General features: G+C 44.4%; 2 non-coding genes across 2 annotated transcripts; one reads left to right on the top strand and one right to left on the bottom strand.

The window, feature by feature from the left end:
* The first annotated feature begins 7587 nt into the window (after positions 1-7587).
* On the top strand, positions 7588-7660 carry Trnaf-gaa. The gene has a single exon. It is a non-coding gene; the product is annotated as a tRNA-Phe (tRNA).
* A 155-nt stretch (positions 7661-7815) lies between these two features.
* Trnaf-gaa lies at positions 7816-7888 on the bottom strand. Its single transcript has one exon. It is a non-coding gene; the product is annotated as a tRNA-Phe (tRNA).
* Between the last annotated feature and the right edge of the window lie 7295 nt (positions 7889-15183).

Genomic DNA, 15183 nt, shown 5'->3' with positions numbered 1-15183 from the left:
GCATCCTGATGCGGCTGCTGCTGGCCGTATTTGTTGCCATCTTGGTTGCATTGGCCAAGATGAGGCTGCTGCTGCTGCAGCTCCAGGCAGCTGCATTGCTTGGTGTTCTTATTATGCCCCAAACAGGTCCATCCATGGGAGGCTCTTTCTTCTTGGGCTCAGGCTTCAGCTTTGGCTTTGGCTTTGGTTTGGCTTGGCTTGGCTTGGCTTGGCTCGGCTCGGCTCGGCTTGGTTTGGCTTGGTTTTCACATGATTATCATGATCATCATTACCATCCGCCAGCCGCATTAATATCGTCATCTTCGGGCCAACTGTGCGACAGGGAGGGCAGCATCAGCCAAAGCGAGACAGAGCGATTCGAAGAGCTGCATACGTTCACATGCAAGTTTCGCCGGCTGGCTCTGGCATGACTTGTGGTGTTTGACTTGTGTGTAAGTCAGTCCATAGAAATGCATTTCCGCATATTTTACACCACTAAAAAGTCCAAAAAGAAGGAGGAAGGAAAAAAATTGGAAAAAAAAACATATACATATGTTTGTTTACTCTTTTGTTGTGGGGCGTTCGTTAGCTCCATCTCCGGGTAATTGAAACCATAATCATTATCTGCTGCCTGCAGCTCAATCAGCTCAGTTCAGTCCTCTTCAGATCTGCTCAGTTGTTGCCGCTCCATTATAATGGAGTAATTATGGCGTGCTCGAGAGCCAAGAATTTTCTGCACTGGACCTCAATGCCAAACAATTCCCTTTTGTCATGATATGGCCTTATCTGTTACTCTTTTGCTCCACCCATAGTCCAGCTTTCCTGATAAGATGTCACTGAACCCATTGGCGCTCGACTTTGTTTACCACTCTCCCAATCATTTGCATTGTCTCCGAATATTCATGCTAAATTCTTGAAAACCCATGCGAATGGGTGAATTATTCAAATCCAGCTCAGCTGAGTATTGAAATGTTAAACACATGCGGTGTTAGAATTTGGGTTGATTTGCATTGTTTACATTGAAACTTTTTTAATATTTTGCCTTAACCTGGATCCTTAACAAGTTATAAATTCATATAAGATATCAGTTTATAGTATTATAATATTGTAATGCCTCAATTCATTGGCAATACTGCGATTCTTTAACTAGAATGCATAAATTTACTATTAACTTGTATGATATTAGGAGTTAGCAAATCAAATACTAGCGATCTTTCTAATATTACCAAGCTCATATGGATGCCAACAGATCCATCATCCTAACGCTCTAATGGCCAACCATCCATCAACTTTCTTTCACCGACCTGGTCTTTGTAGCTATCTTTCTACGAACTTCTTTATCATTAGGAGTGCACGATCATGCCAATAAAAGAAAGAAATCACGGCCCGCGATCGTTCGCCATGGTAACAAACTTAATGCATTCCGCGTTAAAGTGTCAATGATCTCGTTACCGAAAAAGAACGAAGAGCTTCAAACATTTCACGCACCGGAGTTCATTGTACCACAGAATTGGAAGGAGGGCCTCAGAGACATGGCCACCATATGGCAAAAGACTTTCGTAGATACAGTCTAAGTAACCTAACCCATACCTATCTATGCCTATGAACATTAGACTAGATATATGTATAATTTACAGGATAATGTGTAATGCAGCAAAGGTAAGTACTACTGGTATATCTTTAGTATCTGCACTCCAAATTTAAATTAGATAATATTTATACTTAAGCGCTTCCATTAAAATTACAGTCCTAATTCAAGAACTTGGAAAATTTGTTGAATACATTCAATTAAATTCAATTAAGGATTAAATATAATAAAAGGTAAAACTACAGTATTTAAATTTTCATATATTTTTACAGTTGACAGAACTTTGTTTAGTAAAACAGTGTTTAAATATGATATTTTTTCTTTTCAAAAATGGTTTCAGTTATAGAAGTCCGACTGTAGCCGATGGAGTGTTAAGAAGGAAAGAAAGGGGCAACTCCACTGGTGGTAATGGCCAAATCATGCACGAGCTTTTGCAGAAAGAAGATAAATTAATATGGTCAGCATGTCATGAATTAGCTTTCTTCCTATCTAGCTGCGCTCCAACCTCGGAGTTTGGCTTCTGCCACTTGGCTATTTGGCCACTTGGCCATCCCAGAAGCAAGGCAACAAACAAAATCAAGACACAGTATCACACACGGCACACAAACTTTCACGCAAAACGTCCATTCAACTCCGCGCTGAAATAGAAAAAGAATCAGAGAATCGGAATCAGAATCAGAATTAGAAGTAGAGAATCAGAATCAGAAGCAGAATCAGAATCCGAATCAGATTCAGATCCAAAAGCAGCAGCAGACCATAGACAGGGATAGGTATACGACGAATACGTATAAATTCCCATAAATCAGCTGTGAGCCAAAGGGTCAAATACCTCGTGGCGGGCTAAAAATTACACACGAACATGTGTTGAAAGGAGAAATTAAAACAAAATTAGTTTTACTCGCTGACCAGCTGGAGAAATAGGGTAAAATAGAGCAGTGATAGAGAGGCGGATCGTTTACAATGCACTGCAAAACTAGTTAATTCGATTTCAATTGTTAAATTCTAACTTAAATATAAATTGGCAGGAAGACACAAAAGAAACATATTAAACAATATTATTTATTATTAATATATTAATATTTTTTTATAGATATAAAATATATTTTAGAATTATTTAAGTATAATTTAGGACTGACGTGCTCCAAATTTTTTGATCTACTCGCATCGCGGTGGCTGCCCCATTGCCACTGAACTCCCATCCATCACTTTCGGCACGCCCCCTTCAAAAGTTCCAATTTTGTTCCACTTAAAGAGCAAAAGCTGCTTAGATGGGAATAGAACTTATGACCGACCGCCTTCGCTGGAGGATCAGTGCGAATCGGACGGAGTGTGGGAAGAAAGCGCACTAACCAAATTAAACAAAACGAAGAGCCAGCGAAAAGGCTAAAACATCGCTTTCGACTTTTGTGTGGCCATAAAAATGCGTGAGTTACGTTCGGGCCAAGAGCCGAAATAAGAGCCAGAAGCAGCGGAGACGTCATTCAGTCCGTCAGTTGCCCAGTCAGTCAGTCAGTCAGGTTGTAAGACTCCCAGGTTTTGGGACTGAGCCATCGACTCTGCTGGAGTTTGGCCAAACAAAATGCAAAGCAAATTAAACATTGCTCCGACTGACCTGCCCTCCAACTATATATGTACATACACAACAAAATAATCATGCTCTTTGTAATCTACAACAAAAGCTATAAATATATGCATTTCTATCAAATAGCTATTTTGTTTCTTTAGTATAAACTAATAACTCTCAAAGTTGTTACTTATTATTTTATGGTGAATATTTGTAAGTATCACCCCATTTCTTTCCGTGTGCGCACCCCACCGCCCCCCAATTTTTCTTTGTGTGCCAAAAGCCCTGGGATCGACCATGGTTTCCATGATGATGACGATGATGATGATGACGAGGTTGTGGCTTTGGCTTTTGGTTTTTGGTCCGCCGCCGCCACCGCTGCTACCTTTAATGCGCCACGGTGCTACCAAAGTGGCAACGACAGTTGCGGCCATTCACCTCCCAAAAAAAACCAAATATCCGCCCGTGTGTGAGTGCGAGTGGCACACATATGCAGCATACAAAGTGTGTAAGTCGGGCCCAAAAGACCGAAATGACCAGGCCATCCATCCCATCCCATCCCATCGGCGGTGTAACCAAGTTAAGCCAAGCTCGCTAGGCCCACCACACCCAAACGAGTACGTGTGAGTGCGTTTTGGGCAGCCAAACTTTTACACAGAGAGAAATAGTTTCGAAACTACTTCATAAGATTGGCTCTTAAGTTCCTCTATGGTCAGGAAGGTGCTCCTGCTACCTATCCTACAATTTATTAATTTTCAATAATAATAATAATTAATGATATATTTGTTAATATGGAATAATGTTTTCATAGTGTAATTTGGTGAGATTTGGTTGCCACGAAAGATTACAAGGCAACACACCAGCCTTTAAGCTCGTTGTAATGAATTTTCGGTGGTGTTGGACGGGGAATTGGGGAAACACGTTCCGCCCTTTTGGCCCGCTTCCCTCGACAGGGCCAAAAGAAATGATTGACATTGGGCAGGGTCGCCAGCAACATCAGTCCCATCTGACATGCTAATATGTATGAAGGAGTTTGCTTGCTGCTCCAAAACAAACAAGCACGACCAACTGAGCTGGGGTGAAAGAGTGCAAGATATGCGGGGAGAAAGAGATGGGTGCTTAGATCGCGGCTTGAAACCGGCAAAAGTTCAAGCAAAACAAAATCAGCTGACACACGAAGAGTGATTACTGGGCTGTAAGAGAGCCTCGAAGTGATAATCTGCTTGCAAGAGCGCGAAAACGAGAAAAGAAAGAGATGGGTGCAGGCCGTTCAAAAGAGACGGCAACAAGAGAAGAGAATGCATTGGCAACTGGCCTTAGAAATGCGGAAGTGTATGCAACTCATGCATCCGTCGTTCATGTAACGTGCGAAAGAGACGGGACATGTTAATAAGAGAGAGAGAGAGAGGGGGCGATATTGAGAGATCAACTGGTTTGCGGCTGTTTGTGTTGGTGTGTTTGTCACTGTTTAGACAAACATTGTTTATAACTTGTTTATATAAATATTGTTAATTTCGTGCGAGGCCTGCAAACTCGAACTGGCCCCCAACCGGCATCGCTCTCTTCCCTCTTTCTCTCCCTCTCTCTCTCTCGCTCGCTCTCTCTAGTCTATATCTCATTTTCCCCATGAAAATCATGAATTTATATAGAGAGCTGCAGTATCAAAGTCGGCTTACAAATGTGCGAACGAGATGGAGAGCTCTGGGTGGGCGAGACAGGGAGCGAGCATCGTTAAAAGCGCAATTAATTGCTCACAGCCAATATCAAATCAAAAGCGTTTTAATGAATTGCACAAATTTGTACAGATTGTGCCGCTGATCCGAGGCGCGTTGGAAAAGGGGAAGCGAAAAATAACTGAGTTGATGGGTCGAGGTTCAAATGATAAATTCATAAATGTCACAGTGATTCACCAGCGGAAAAGGCCATAGCTCTAAGGAATAGGTTAGGTTCTAAGAAAATCTAGCGTAAGAGTTTATTATTACTAATAAAGAGTATGTAATATGTTGAATTAGCACCTATTGGTTTATATTAAGAACTTATTTGTGTGGTAAACATATGAAGAATAGCCACTATTTTGTATATGAAAAGTTATTTAATCAATTGGAGTAAATGATAAGTTTCCTTACAACTTAGCTTATAATATGTGAATAAAAACAAATAAATCAATTCGCAATCAAGCCAATAAATTGAGCCCAGTAAATAGGTTAGCTTCCTGGAAACTTTGAATACAATGATGCAAGAACCTCATTTCCAGACGTCAATAATCACTCTTTGGGGGACTCACCTATTCCCATTCCTACATCGACATCGTTCCAGCCAATCGATTATCTAACATGGCTCAGAATCCATATCAACGGCGATCGCGCGCTTAAAACAAATTGGGTATATCATAATTTTATTTATAGCCATCAATTACCATTTATGCATTTCCAATTAGCCTGGTAGTAGGTGCTGGGCCAGCTCCACAAAGACTGGGGACTCCGCCCAGTTGGGCACAAATGCAACATTCACACGTGCAACAAAAGCCGCAGCAACAACAGCAACAGCAACGGCTGCAACTATGAAAGCATTTTCCAATTCCGATGCATGACATTAGATGCTCTCCCATACACGAAGTTACATATGCATGAAAAGAATCCCAACTGGTAATGAAAATAAAGTGCACGTCGCATGCGGTAATAATAACAATAAAATAAAATAACAAATTACACGCAACACTGCCTCGGCCTGGGACTCTTGACTTGGTCCGACTGCACTGAAAGAAATAATACAGGTTTAGGGTTCTAAAGGGGCATATAACGAATCCAAAGATAGAGATAGAATTTCAACAAAGTTTTTTAATTGGGGTATAAGGGGATGATCGCTTTATATATAAAAATAAATAGAATTGATCATTTTCAATGATTATTTAGTCATAGAACCTTGCTCAGTAATATTCCTATTTCAAAATAACTACCTTTCTCCGAGTGATGTCGACTTCAATTTGAGTTCGACTTGAGGTTTGGGACTTGGCCAGGCGAGCGATAATTACGGAGACACGGCAACAAAGGCAATCGAGCCGACGGACGACTCACTGAAAACTTGGCAGAAGGAGGAGCCGCTGGTGCTGAGAATCGTGTGTCCCCATTTCGAAGAAAGAGCCAGGGAAAGCGGGTTTGGCATCGCAATCGGGAAGGGTAACACTTAACCTGGGGCATAGAAAGCTAAAGCTGCTGTTGCCGTGGCCAAGAAAATAAAACCCACAACCAAAAACTAAATAAAAACGAAACCCACAAGAGGTTACAGCCAAGGGCAGGGGCTGCCCGCGAAGCTCCAACTTACAAATTGGCTAAGAGAGCGCCGCTCTCTTCTGGCCAGCTCTCTTGGTTCTAAAGAGCCGGGTGAAATGTGGCCAACAGCACGAGCACACACACACACACACACGACGCAGACGGCAAACAAAAGCGCACACACACTGGCAAAGCCATGCCATATAGCTTAGTTGTGCAGCTCAGACAATCTGGGTCACATTTTGCCATTGAACCGGTGACGTCACGGCGGGGCAACGACCGCAAAGCACGACCAGCTACAGCAACAACAATAATATCTAGCTACAACAACGACAAAAAAAAAAACAACAACAACAAGCACAAGATATCCAAGCAACCATTGGAAAGCGTGCAGGCAAACATTTTTACAACGACAACTTGGTGCTTGGAGCCCAGCTTCATTTCTGGTTTTCTCCGCTGGCTGATTTGTTGCCCAGCCAGCAATGTTGCGACTGTGTGAGTGTGTGTGTGTGTGCGAGTGTGGGACACCATGCAAACACCCCCACTCCTCCCAACGAGCCCCGTCCAGGTGCCACGCCTCCTCCGCCCACAATAGTTCATTAGACGCCATGTGCCATCGTGGCGGAACCAACATGATTTGGCCGCAGACGAAGGAGCAGCAGCAGCACAAGCACTGCGAGAAATAAGGGCATGGTTAGGAGATTCATTGAAGATTGCTGCATTTGGAAGCAAATTGATTAATATGTTTAAATAACAGATCATTTCCTTATAAAGCAAGTATTGATATTGATGTACGAATAACTAAGCTCTGCAATGATCTGATTTATGAAAAAAAAATGCAGAGGGGACTAATAATTTTTGTGTACTCATGGGAAACTTTCAGCTAACTTCAACAACCGGCCTTTTGCATTCGAAATGCATTCGACTTGGATGCCTTTGGGCGCAGGCGCTGAAGCTCTTTGGCCCCGGAGCAAGCCCCATTTTACGGGAGTTCTGCACGGCGGACCCCGGGCAAAAGGTTCTATTTTAATGTGCCCGCGATTAGATAAGCCCCTCAGCAACAGCAGCAGAAATACGACAGCAACAGCAGCTACAAAATGCAGCAGCAACAGCAACACGAGCCAGGAAAAAGGGACAGAACGTAGCGGCGACAAGTAAACAACTTTTAGCGACACGCCTAACACGTCGCCGAAATAGCTCAGTTGGGAGAGCGTTAGACTGAAGATCTAAAGGTCCCCGGTTCAATCCCGGGTTTCGGCAACAAGAAACTTTTTTATTTTTATTATTTTTATTATTACAGCATACATTTTCAATTTAAAAATTTGATTTATAAAATTTATTTGTTTTTTTGTCAAGAATATATTTTTTTTTAAAGAGTCGAAGTTCTTAAAAGTAAAAAAAGCAAAAATGTGAATTGCCGAAACCCGGGATTGAACCGGGGACCTTTAGATCTTCAGTCTAACGCTCTCCCAACTGAGCTATTTCGGCTCCATGACGATGGGGGCCCCAAGTGTCGTGTAGTCCGGCATGCTATGCTCTGTCTCTTTTCCCCACTTCTAATGGGGAGACTACAAAACAAACAAACCCACGTCCGCATGATATTACAAATATTCAGTAGATCAATATGTTTTAAGTCTTAAATATTTATGAGCCGTTCTAAATATTTAAAATACTAAAGAGTATATGATTATACGATTCATACACGATAAATATTTAAATATGACTAAGAGCCCATTTCCAAATGTCCCCTAAGTCCATTGAAATGCATTTAAGTGACCTTTAAATGAGGGATTTGGCCTTGTCTATGTGGACCTCATGTCCAGTGGCATGTGGCTGTCAATCAAGCGGTGTTCACAAAATTAAACTAAGCCGGCGCAGCCAATGTGCTGACCTGGCCAGCGGGACAATAGATGCCATGATGGTCAGGATGGCCAGAATAAAAGGTGCGGATTAAGCTGGGCACGACGACTCAATCAAACAGCAGGATGAGCGGCACAAGGTCGGGGAAAAGTGAAAAGGGAAAATGCAAATCGCATTATTAACGCAGCCATTGACACATTGGACCTTGGCCAGGAAACCCAGACAACTGAGGACCATTGTCCAGTTGACGGATACGGTCCATTCCCGTACGAAATAAAGCAAAAGTGTGACGAATGCGCCGTTGACAACAATTAGAATATAGAAAAGGTGATCGCCAGGTAGGAACACCTTCAAGTGGACAAGCGACTTAAAACCCGGGAGCAGCCGTGGGGGCGTGATGATAGATTCGCCCAGGCAGCTGCAAGCCACAAACTAACATGCAAAGGATCTCGGCCGGATCTGGTATTGAATCCAATCTCGATCCGGTGGTGTCCAACAACAGCTGCCAAGTGGAGGACGCGTGCTAGGCCATTACCACAAAAGACATTGACTCGCACTGAAAGGGAATCGGGTGGAGTGAAAGAGATTGCCCCGGACTACGCCCCAGAATATCGCATATCCGTTTGGCATAAAAAACCAAATGCTCCATGGCAACTGGCACGCACCACATGGCGCCCTCGGTGTCTTTTGCATACAATAAAAAAGGAAAACCCTAAGAAAAAACTGAGAGGCTCGGGTTTTTTCTACAATTTCTTTGTTATTTTTTTTTATTGAAAGTGAAAGATGGCAAGAGGCACCCTCAAATTGCAGCAGCCAGGAAGTGTGGCAGCCGCGAAAAAAAACCTCAAACCGAGAACAAGAGAGCCAAAAAAAAGTGAAAAGATCCTGTGGTCGGGGTGCCGATTGTCTATGGCGTAGGCTCAGGTTTTTTATGCGGCTGCCTATCAAGGAAATCATTCGCCGCTGCCTTTGTTGCCCTCGCTCACTGAGAGAAATAGCGGAGGACATGGAATTTACTTAATTTAAACTAGATCTGTTATATGTATACATTAACAAAATATTAGCTGCTATTGGTATAAAACTTCGTTGAAAATAGATTTTAAAACATACATATACATATACAATAAATCAAATATAAAATATCACTTCCATATTTTACCTGCTATATAGAATATTTCTCTCGGTGCACACTCAGATAAAACAGCAGCGTATGATGATGTTTTGGTCCTCATTTCTGCCGCGTATGCTAAGCCAGTTCCATTGAGAGGGTGCGTCTGCAGGGCACTCCACTCTCGTTTTCGTTTAGAAAACCGGGGACGGGCAGACTTAGTCCTATTCCGAAGCCGAGAGCCTCGAGCAGATGCGCTTAGAATTTAGAAATATGCAAACTTGTATCAGGGCCGCAGCGATTGGGGAGCGTGGAAGGCGTCTGGCGAGCTGCGGAATGGAGCTCCCCGCGTATCCCCACACACATTACATGCGATGTCTGATGTCTGTAAGGGTTGCCCGCTAAGCACAGCGACTAAGTTGCCGTAAGGGGTGACATGTAAATTTTTGGTAGATTTGTAGTACAAATTCCTGTAAAAGGTACTAGGCTAGCAGCCATCGGCAGCCCAGCAACATTGTACGTCGACTTACAGAGGCCCCAGCAATCTCGGCAATCGCGGTATGGGGGGCCTTGAATGGCAACAACCCCCGTGACGCTCGCTTACACTATGTAGCAATCTGATTTTTCGTTACAAAGTACTCACCTACACATCTATAAAAAAAAGCTCTCAAGGGGTGGCAGCTACAGTGAAACAAGAACGAAATACTTTCTTGCAATTAAATGACTTTGAATTCATTTTGGAAATATTACAATATTAACTCTAAACAAGATTATTTATTTTAAGATTCTCTTTATATCAGCTTTCTTTATATAATGAAATATTTGTTATGTCTCCAATCCACTGTGCCTCAATGCGCAGCGAGAATCCTGCCCCACTCGACATTCCCAGCACTTTCTCTCCACTCTCTCGACGTCTGCGCATATGGCGTGTCCTTCGGTGGGGAATTTATCCTTTGGAATTTATCCACCTACTAGACGATGCTGCTTGCCCGCTACCAGAATCTACAATATTTCTTTTTCTCCATCGGAATGCGACGCCCACGCAAACGTTAATTTAGGCGCCAAGTTTGCCACTGCGGCGTGTGCATTGATAATATATGCAGACGCTCCCTCACGTGGCAGGAACATAAAAATTTCTTATCATTATCGTAAGGGTAATAGGCAACCAAAGTTGGCCAGTAAGTCGGGGGCGTTAGTGGGAGTGGGCGAAGTGGTAAAAGAAAAAAAAATAATAATAAAAAGCCAGCGAGAGATTTTCCGGCATTACTACTGGCACTCATAACTTGTACTCGAGCTCAAAGCCCAACATATTTGTGAGAACTGCGCATGTCCTGGCAGGAATTAGATCCACCTGTGGCCACTCCTGGTTACTTGGTCCAAATCGACGCCGACAAGTTGACTGTTTTCGCATTTAAATGCCAGATTTATTACCCCAGAGCGAGAGACCATCTAATGCCGCCTCTAAGCACGCTCTCGGCGGCATTTTCTTTTTCTAACATTTCTATGAGAAATATCTGTCGAACAGGCGGTGAGAATTTCTAGCTGAGGATTGGAATGCGGTGACTTTGGCTCGAGTGTTTCTGGCGCGGCTGGGGCGTCTGGGGCCTCTCTGGTTCCTCCTGTTGGCCTGACAACGTGTGACGAAAATGGAAATTTTCTAATGGCCGCCCACGCGCCCGCCTTTTTGTTGCCGAAAATTGCCTTCCGGCTTTCACGGATCGAATCGGAGTTCTTGGCCAGTCTGCGAGCCTGTTCGAATGGGCCAGAAGATTGATGACTTGACGTTTTAATGACGTGCTAAATGCCCATAAAAGTCAACGACAAGCTCTGGCATTTTGTATTTCGGTCGGCTTCTCCATTGGATTATGTTCCTTTTTGTTACCATCGTGGGGAACCGCACAGATTTTTTATCTGAAAACACATGTCTTTCGGCCTGCAAGCCTGCTCTTTTCAGCTCGAAAATATTTTTTTAAAGCCACTCAAAGCGGCACAGCACTCACACACATGGGCACAAAGGTGGCCAGATAGGACTCATTTCCCCCCCAGTGCGATTTTTGCATGAATATATTGCCTACTTTAGAGGGTTTAAGTGCCCCTCTTTATGGACTCAAGTTTATTGGTAAGCCACTTCACTCTAAGGTACATTCATATAATATACACACACTCACTCGATTTTTATGGACTGCCTGTTGCGAACAGCTGGGCACCTGGTGGTATAAAGCCACAAGTTGGCACTTTAAGATGCGGCGCCATTTTGAAACTTTTGCTGGCATTTAAACCTTGGCTCACGCGGCGTATGCGCAACTTTGCACTCCGCCATCTTTCCGGGAGAAGTTTCCTGAGGGATTTCGCCTGTTTGCCGATTCCTGGACGCCTTGTGCCGCACATGCAACGGATCAATAGCCCGGTCGGCCACGCCCGCCGCATGGAATGCGCGATATACAGACGGATATCGGGGATTCTCGATGCCAGAGGGCCAAACATGCCAAACATGCCACACATGCGGAACTGATGCATTTTCATTTACCAGGCGATCAGGGCGGCGAAACCGGAAGTGAATTCCTAAGCTCACTTCCGCCCCAGCTGGCACATTCCATCACCGAACTGCGCATCCTGATGCCCTGGCATTCAGGCGTCCTAACTGTCGCCCTGGCCAATGTTGCCATGGGGCCTTGGCCATGGGCTCCAAATGTGGCAACAAAAATAACATAAATAAGCAATGTTTGTGTGGGTGGGCCAACGAAATATTTCGAATTTTTTCGGCAACCCTTTGAGCAACATTTTTCGGCGAGCGTCATCGGATCGGAATGCGTTGCTGCCACCTTTCGGTGGCATCTGCTGGCCTAATGACGGTATTCCTCCGCCGGCTCCAAAAATTCTTTCGACTTGCGCCCGGGTGCCACCGGGAAATGTGGATACGTGTGGCATGCCGTCCACCTATTGGCATATTCTCAGCGCCCGACTCTCGACGGCAGCGAGGGTTACTTTCACTTACTGTGACTGCCGATTCGCGACCCTTAGCTTTTTCTGCTTTTGGGGTAGTTTACACGCTCGATTGTATGCTATAGATATACATACATATGGGGGCATCGAGAAAAAACGCAATACTCGTGGGGAAATACTGGATGGGGGCTGCTTAGATATTTTTTTTCGCCGATGGTTTGGGCAGCTTCTTAGCTCTGCTTAGACGCCTCACATGTGTAGTTTTCAAATGCCAAGAGCGCAGGACGCTTTCGCTTTCCACACACATGTGAGAGCTGGCCGGAGAGAGAGGGTTTTCCCAACTATTTTCCAGTAGTGATAGCCAACTGAGATAGTTGCTCGTCCTCCTGGGAAATCCTGTTGGCCTGATAACCTGGTATGGTAATACTGTTAGTTTTGAAACACTATAGTTTCGTAGTTTTAGTTATAACAGTAATCGCCACCCCCAAACCCCACTGCACACATGTGTGTGAGTGTAGTTTTATCTAACGACAAGGGGATTTAGCCGGAATTCCACCCCGATTGCTGTTCGCCTTGTTGGAATATACGAAAAAATCCATTATTATGAGCGCCAACTCCGGCCGCAGGAGTCGATTAGCTCCTGTCGCGCACCTGTCGCCGTTGTCCTTGCCAAAGATTGCATAATTTACCTGGCCCCAACAGGCAACCAGGAAACATAGCCGCGCATTCCCACATTCTGTCTTCATCCGCAGGTGTCACACGACAAAAAAAGCCCCCGTGAAAACAAAAAGCCATTTGGGAAAGGTGAAAATTCTAATAACTTTCGGGGTGTGGCACATTGCCTAGGGTTGCGTTCGCGTTAGAAAATTCTAAGCGAGAATTTCATTATTAGAAGCTATCCGGCGCCGAGGATTTGCAGCAGGCGTTGGTATGCATTAGCACAGTTAGATGTTGGGGTTCGCCAGCTATGCGCATGACACATAACACCGACTAAAAACCACCCGTGACCCACCACCACCCACATGGCTAAACCAACCACCCGCCACCCACAAATCTCAAAAATCCGAGTGGCAATGGGACAGGGATGTACATACGTGTTGCACCAGCAGAAATCAGTAAGACTATGGTAAACACCTTTAAAATGGTGTTACTATTCAACACAAAAAAACAAAACCCATAACATTTTAATATTTCTTAAAAGATTTTTTAAAATATATCGATAACTTTAAAACAAATACATATTCATAGGATTAAGCAAGTCAAATTAAAACAAGTCACAAATCGTTGCTTAAACCCATCATTATCACTATGCTAATTAGAAAATAGTTTATAATATAATTAATAATATAAAAATAATATAAGTTCAACTTATTTTCTTGCAGTGACCATTCAGGTCGCCAAAGCGCTTAGGGTAAATAATATTCAACAAAGGGAAAAAAATAAACGAAAAATCCGAGTCATGCACACATAAAAACACCGGCGGTGTCCACCTTCTGCTCCGCCGGGGGAACAGCATTCCGGTGTCCTGCTCCTGGCCGCTGGCAGCCTGTTAGAAATGAATTTCTGGAGCTTTGAAGATTATGGACTCACTCGGGAGACGCTTTGATGTCGTACCGTTGAGCATGCTCAAGTCGGCGCTCTCGGCCTTAATTGGTTTAAGAGGATCAAGCGGGCTTCAAGTGGCTGGCAGGGCCAAAACGCCCGGCGGACGAGTGGCGCACAAGTTGCATTTAAAGGATACGCCATCAGGCGAGCAGCAAGTCCGAGCTGGCGGATGTCAATTGGGTCAATACGGGGCCAATTCGAAAGGCCAAGAGCGATGGGGGGAAAAATAACAAAAATGCGAAACCAAAGAGGAGGGAAAATAAAATTGATAAAATGCCATAAATAAATTGCTGGTCAGTTAAGCACACACAAAAACACATGGCATGGAATGTTGCATGTGGCTTATAGCCAATCCTGTAACTGTAACTGTATCCGTGTCCTGCGACGTATCTGTGTGTGAGTGCGGGCGTATCTGGCAGATACATGTGCCTAGGCATGTATATCTGTGGCATGTATTTAATGAACTGGCAACTGGCAACCGGCAACATGTGTAGCATATTATTTACACAATTTAATGTATTTAAATGCAATACTTTGCGAGACCCCCACCCACGCCCCTGCAACCGTCTCCCTGCGAACCGCACACTTGCAGCGCGACAAGGGGTCGCTACCAACACCAGTGCACTGATGTAAGTATATGAAATGTGAATAGGTTCGCAGGATGTGAGCACAAGTGCCGCATTGGAGTTTCGCCAGGGGTGTGGTCTGTTCGGGGGCTTAAGGGGCACAGGGGTTCGGGTCGTAGCGGGGTTCAGGGGGCGCAGGGGTTCAGGGCTTCAGAGGGTAGCAGCTATCATCATCATCATCATCATCGTCGCCGGCAGCGAGAATCCAAAAGAGGGGTCGAGCCACCCCATGTCGACACATTCGCCCCTGCTGTTCCACATTGTTTTGGCCCGTGTCTGTCTGAGTGTGTGCGCCCTGTACAGGCCCCACTTTGGATTTTTTCTCGCTTTTTGCTTTGTGTATTTGGCTGGGGTACACATATTTATGTGTAGTACATATGTTTAGATTTGTTATTCATGCCATGTAATGGAGACAGCCCGCCCTCCCTGTGTGTAAATGGCATTATGTGCTCCGTACATGGACGGGCCTCTGGATTACACCACCGGGCCCTAAGCCCAAATGTCCCCCTATGTAACCCGCTTGCGTGTTTGCCTGGACGTCGCAGGAGCAGCGCTTCCACAGACACTCATTGTCCTGCTGGGCGCCTTCTGATGTAGCCAAAAGGAATATGGCACTAGAATGTGGAGGTCGTTCTGAGTTG

The sequence above is a fragment of the Drosophila simulans genome, chromosome 3R (assembly GCF_016746395.2).
Source record: "Drosophila simulans strain w501 chromosome 3R, Prin_Dsim_3.1, whole genome shotgun sequence".
In the NCBI taxonomy this organism is placed as follows: domain Eukaryota; kingdom Metazoa; phylum Arthropoda; class Insecta; order Diptera; family Drosophilidae; genus Drosophila; species Drosophila simulans.
The sequence above is the reverse complement of the archived record's forward strand: the minus strand, read 5'-3'. Positions and strand labels throughout refer to the sequence as shown.